The sequence below is a fragment of the Salvia splendens genome, chromosome 18, assembly GCF_004379255.2.
Source record: "Salvia splendens isolate huo1 chromosome 18, SspV2, whole genome shotgun sequence".
NCBI classification, from domain to species: Eukaryota; Viridiplantae; Streptophyta; class Magnoliopsida; order Lamiales; family Lamiaceae; genus Salvia; species Salvia splendens.
Window position 1 is genome coordinate 13,742,640 of NC_056049.1, and position 6,514 is coordinate 13,749,153.

General features: G+C 38.2%; 1 long non-coding RNA gene across 2 annotated transcripts; it reads left to right on the forward strand.

Annotated features, from left to right (window-relative positions):
• Positions 1-306: 306 nt before the first annotated feature.
• LOC121777224 lies at positions 307-2,936 on the forward strand. 2 transcript variants are annotated; one of them, XR_006045435.1, is made up of 3 exons: positions 393-548; positions 1,550-1,637; positions 2,723-2,936. It is a non-coding gene; the product is annotated as an uncharacterized LOC121777224 (long non-coding RNA). The 2 variants fall into 2 exon arrangements; XR_006045434.1 differs by lacking the exon at positions 2,723-2,936 and having other exon boundaries at positions 307-548; positions 1,550-1,789.
• The last annotated feature ends 3,578 nt before the right edge of the window (positions 2,937-6,514 follow it).

The following is a 6,514-nucleotide window of genomic DNA, read 5'->3' on the forward strand; positions in this document are numbered from 1 at the left end:
GGTTTGTGTTAAAATTGTCTATTTCGAATTATATGTGGTTGATTCGATAACAAAAAAAAGAGCCAAATAAGTAACAAGGAATAAGGAATAAAGTAGCATTAAAAGTAAGTATTAGAAGTATAGTGAGGGTGAGAATGAGAAGAAAATCGGAGTTGAATCGGGAATCATAAATAGAATACGGTAGAATGGCAAAATCGTCTTTTCACATGAAATAAAATAAAATATCTTGTTTAAATCATAGGGCACGAAATTTCCAGCATTTTGGACATGTTTGACTTCAAAATATGCCTTAAAGTTAATAGAAAAATCTAGAGAAAATAAAATAACTATGCATGATTTGATGAATGCCACTTGTACACCAAAAATACCATGAAATTAATTAATAATTTGGGACACTTTTATAAACCAAAAATAACACTATTCATCCTCATTTTCATCCCAAAAGTCGTGTCCTCCATAGCCAAGGAGTTCCAAGCTTTCATCTTCAAATTTTAGCTCTGTTTCTCAACGTATTGAATACCCGATCGCGCAATCGGTGTTAAATCAAGGTAGCTCTTCATTCTATGTTGTTTTTGAAGATTGAAAATATATATATTGGACTTTAAAACTACTAGGGATCCTCCTTGATAGGTGTTTGAACAAATGATGGTTCAATTCTTGTATTAGTGTAGAATATGTTACGTTTAGATGCCCTAAAACATGTTTTATCCTTGATTTTGAAGTTATGAAATATTTTTTTTAGAATTGCTAATGGAACTGAAAATATACCTTAAGTATATGATTTTGGGTGTTATATGTTCCCAATAGATGAAATGAATATTTAAAAGATGATTAAATATGAATTGAGATAAATCTTGATTAGAATCAAACCCTCTGTTCTACCGCCTCCTAGTTTGAATTATTAAACATGTTTATATATGTTAAATCTTTGGTTTAACAATTTCTATAATAACTATGATGCGTCTAGAGGATCCCTGAATCGTATGGAGAATTTAGGAGTTCGTTTACTATGTGTATAAATTGGTATAACAATACAACTACGAACTGTCAAAATTCTGGTACTGTCATATTTTGGTATGTGTTATCCGAAATATTCAGGGAATTTAAGGTCGATGAAAACTTGATTCCATAATTTCGAAATTAACTATAAGGTGTTTAGTTGTTCTCTGAATTTTGTGATTAATTAAAGAGTACAAATATTATTTATAAAAATTGTGTAGAAACTATTGCCAAAACTACTCGATTTTGGTAGTCTGTGGTGAAAGGAGAATATCTCTCGACCCATTAGGAATTTTTGAGTGAATTTTGTTGCCTTGTAAACTAAACTTCCAAGGGTATTTGAAAATACTAGGTTGCGCCTCTAAAGCCTTTAAATTATTACATAACATTAACGAGAAAACAGTCCAATGTAGTTGATATATTAAAAGTAAATTGGTAGATCATGGAATTACTTTCATCTAGGATATTAGATGAGGATAAAGGGGAGAGTTTAGCTTATAGTAATATTATTTCTCGATAAATTAATTTGTGTTATAATTCTATGAGGTAGCTACACCCAAATGTTAGCAAATGAAAGGAAAAAGGATCGGCGAAAGAAGAAATGTCGAATGGAAAGGTTTGGAAATAACGTCATCCAGGTAGCATGCTCAACACTTAAATGGCCTAATTCTCTTACGTGTTTTTCCGTGATTATTACGTGACTTATTGTCTAAATAATTTATGATTAATTACTTGATAAAATATTCATGAAGTAAAATATAAGAATATGATGGATTGTTGATTGATTTGATAATGAAATATGTGCAAAGAGTATACGTTGTGGAGATGGAAATAATGTGATTAAATGTGATGATGTCTGATCTATCTATCTGTGATGAGGTCTGATTTGTCTGTCTGTGTTGATATATTATTATCTTAGTAGATTATGAGTAATTATGTGATAAAAGACTTGTGAAGTAAAACATGAGAATATGATGAATTATTGAAAGATTTGGTAATGAGATGTGAAAAGGGAAAGAATATGGTTGTGACTGTAGATAATGTGGAAATGAGCATTAAGAAGGATATGATAAATGATATATGATGATGAGATGTATACAAATATGATTAAATGTGATGATGCTTGATCTATCTATCTATCTATCTATCTATCTATCTATCTGTGATGAGGTATGATCTGTCTGTGTTGTTGGGAATCTGGGATGATTTTGAGAATGTCGGAATTTAATCTATAAATTCGATATGATATGGTGTGAAAATAAGTTGTCGATGTGTTATATTAGAAATAATTGAGAATATGTATTGAGATGAAAATGAGTAAATTTGATGGTGTTTACGCCCCGTGCTTGAGTGTATTCTGTGGGTACAATTGGCATGCCATAGGACAGCAGCGCTGCATCATCTGTGATCTCTCGTCTTCTGGATAACCGAAGCGAGGATCGTCTGTTATCTGATCTGTCTGATCTGCACCCTATGGGTGGTCTGTTCCCGGGATTATCTGTATGCATCCGAAATGGATGGTCTGATTATCTGTATTGCCTATTGTTGGGTTTTGGGCATATGTTGGTTATAGAGGAGATGTTGCCCAATTTATGTTAGAAATTAATAAGACAATAATAATATGATATATGCGGTAATGATTGGTAAATATAATAATAAGAATTTAAGTTGTATGATTTTTGATTGTTAGAGAATTGTGGCTGAAGTGTTGAGTTTGCTACAGGTTAATTGGATCGTGGATTCCTTTGGATATTTCTTTCGTTTCTTCGCCAGCACTGCATCCTCGGTGGGTCACTGATCACTGCTTGCGGCGTTTGTGTCAATTTATGTTAGATGTGGCATGTATAGTATTTGAATATTTGTAATAGCTTCCGCTGTGTTTGTAAATAGTGTTGGAACTTTTGCTGATAGGTTAATGAATTAAGTTTGGTTTTTAATTGACCATAATTTATGGCACCGTAATTGTGACATTTCCTATTCGACCGTTCGCCGATCGGGTAGGGGGTGTTACAGTACGCCTTCTTAGCGTCAATCAACTTCCCTAGGATCTCTCTTGCCTCACTTCCCCTTTTTCTTGTGAAATTTCCCCCACTCGAGGAGTTCATTAAGTCCTTTGACTCGGGAGTGGCTCCTTCGTAAAACAGAGAGTAGGTCTCTGCCTCTATCATTCGGTGATTCGGGCATGCATCCAACAACCCCTTAAATCTCGACCAATACTGACTCAACGATTCATCGTAATCTTGCTTACACTCTAGTATTTCTTTCTTAAGTGCATTCGTCTTGTTGGATGGGAAGAAATAATCTAAGAATTCTAACTTGAAGTCCCTCCACGTGCGGATAGAATCCGGAGGCAACCTCAATAGCCACGTATTAGCTTCCCCCTTCAAGGTAAACGGAATCGCTTGTAGGCGATAATCCTCCTCTGTTGCATCATTCGGCCTCTTCTGAATACCACATAACTTACTGAATTCATTTAAGAACTCATACGGACACTCATTTCTACGCCCAGAGAACGTCGGCAAGATGCCGAGTACGTTTGTCTTGATCTCGATAGTCCTCTGGCGTGGATTCATCACTATAGCTTGAGCTGGTTTTCCATCTAAATGGGCAGTGAGAGAGCCGATTTCTGGATCCGGGTCTACCACCTGCGCCATGACTACTTCCTCTGCTTCCCCTGTTTCTGACTCTGTTTCTGATTCGGGTGGTGATTCTGGATCTTCGCGTCCTGATGACGTCCAAGATTCGTCGCTAGTGGATTCACTCGGAAACGGACCTCCCGTGGTGAACCCTGATCTGGTGGTCACAGTAGAGACTGTATCATTAACCCGCCAATCAAACTGGCCGTGTTTCCACCCAGATGAGTTGCTCCAGTAGGTAGATCTTGAGCCTCTGCTCATAAACTGCAAACAAAAGAGAAAGAAAACAAATCAAAACTATTTACACCACAGACTCTGAACACTAACACTAAGCACGCCATCCATCCCCGGCAACGGCGCCATTTGAAGTGTGGGTCTTCGCTCGACTCTAATGTCGAATGACTAGACTCAGGAGTAAGCGAGTGTGCACATATGAGAATTAATGCAAAGCTCGGTCCAGAGACAACGCTCCTTAAATCCGCTGGATCACTGGGTCCAGGAACTCTAGAGAACTACAGTGTTTTTGTCGTTGGACACACTCGACTCCCCTTCAAAAATAAATCCCTCAACCCGAACACTATGAATTAGTATAGGGAAGTGGGGTCGATCCCACAGAGGTGGATTCGTAAAGTAGTGCTAAGAGACTATGGAAACAAACGGCTGCTGCCACGCAAAGGGGTTGAGATTTAAACTACCACTAGATCTAGGCAAGAAATGTAAACGCTAGACCTAGGACACAGAAAACTTACTGGAATCAGACATCAATACCGAAAGACACAATTACTCCCTAGACTAAGCAAACGACTACCTAATCTAGCTAAACAGTAAGCAAATAACAGTGGGGACCATATTTCCAGAAATAGCAAGTACGGTAAAAAGCTGCAGATAACCAACCCATGCTCCAACTAACTACGACATGTACCTTCGCAACTAAACTAAACTCGCAGATGAAGAAAACAGAGCACACTCCTAGATTCAAACAGAATATAAAGATTTGGACGCCGGAAACTTGCTATGAATCGGAAATACATCAGATCTACATAAACTAGGCGAAATGAAATGAAAACACGTAAGCTAGGCATAAAATTAAAACAGTCCTACTCAGAATCACTTCAGACGCTTAATCCACTCCGGATCCAAGCCATCTGAACTCAACAACCAACAAAATCAACTCCATAACTCCGATTCTCACAGATCTGCTCCGATCAACTCCAATTCCAACAATCACAAACAACTCCACAACATCAGCAAAACAAAACCCCGATTCATCCACAAACAAACTCCATTCTTCCAGATCTCACCATTAACCCTGCAATAATCCAGAAAATAACCACGAAAACAACCAACTCCAACAATCCAACTCCAGAATTCAAGTAAACACAATCAATCGACAGATATCATCACGATCGACGTAAGCGAAAATGAAACTTGCATAAAAGTAGAGAAATATCCAGGAACAAAAGAGGACCGAGCTTCGAACAGCGAAGCTCGGCGAATTCAGCAGAAACGAAAAGAAAAACAGAAATAAATTGTTTCTTCGCCCCAAAGAAGGACGGTGTTACAACCCACAAACACTATCGGAAAGCTAAATGTGAACCCCAGCGCGAAACCCGAGATCCTCCGCGAATTAGAACCAAGTATGTGAAAAGTGAACTGAGCAACAGGCTGTTCGTGAGGCCTCCACCGAGAAAGTCCCTCCAGCTTGCATTGCTTCTTCCTTTTATAGATGCGGACATAGCCTTCTAGAGTCTTCGTAGAAATCCCTATTCTACCCTTCAACTCCGAGGCTTCCTCCGTCAAGCAATTTCTTTCATAATGTCCGCTCTTTCGCCAGTTTCCTAGGACTATGCAAGCGTCCTCTTCTTTTCCTGGATCTAGCGAAAACCTTCACACACCTGGCTTAAAAACATGCGTTAGACCCAGTAATTTCACGAAATAAAACCCCTAGACCGATGCATGAAATTAGCCTTATCAGTTAGCATAACCGTCTCTGTCACCTTTTTCATCGTTTCAGTTTTACTGTAGTGGTCCCACCTACTTTTTGCAGAAATACCTTTTAGTGTGTCACCCCAGTTGATCAGTTTAATATGACTTTGTTTTATGCATGCCTAGTTTAGTTGATCTGTTAGAATCCATGACTTGATCAGTCCAAACCAGTAGAGTAAACTTAACCCACTGTAAAAGCGTAAGCAGCAACCAAAGTTTCCCAAATGTCCTGAATACAACTCAACATGCCTCCGTCTCTGTGGGATTCGGCCCTTACTTCTCTTTACTAATTCATAGTATTGTGGGGTAAGGTCTTGAAAGCCTGAGTCTCTCAGTTTGCACACCCAACGACGAGTTCGTAGCTTATTTGATCCGTTGACAGTCCAATCTTGATCATGCTGCCCTATCTGTTTAATTTGTATGTTAGCTGAGACATAAACTCGAGACTCTTCAACTGTCCAGCACTGAGGCTGAGTTTAGAGGGATCAAAAGTGGATTAATTGGAGTTTTATGGTTGAGGAGATTAATGGAGTTAGACCTATTGTCACCAAAACTTGTCAACTTTTTTGTGACAACAAAGCTGCAATTAGTATTTCAGAAAATCCAGTTCAACGTGACAGAACGAAACATGTGGAAGTTGATAGACATTTCATAAGGAGAATATCGAGGCTGGAATTGTTGCACTTCCTTTTGTTCGATCTGAAGATCAACTCGCCAACATACTGACCAAGGCAGTAGGCACTAAAAATTTCCAGAGTGTTCTTGACAAGTTAAGCATCGGAAATCCCGTTACTCAACTTGAGGGAGAGTGTTAAACAAGGGAAGAAATATTACCAAATATTATAGGAAAGTAGGTAAGATCTTTTACGTTATTTAGATTGATGTAAGTTAGA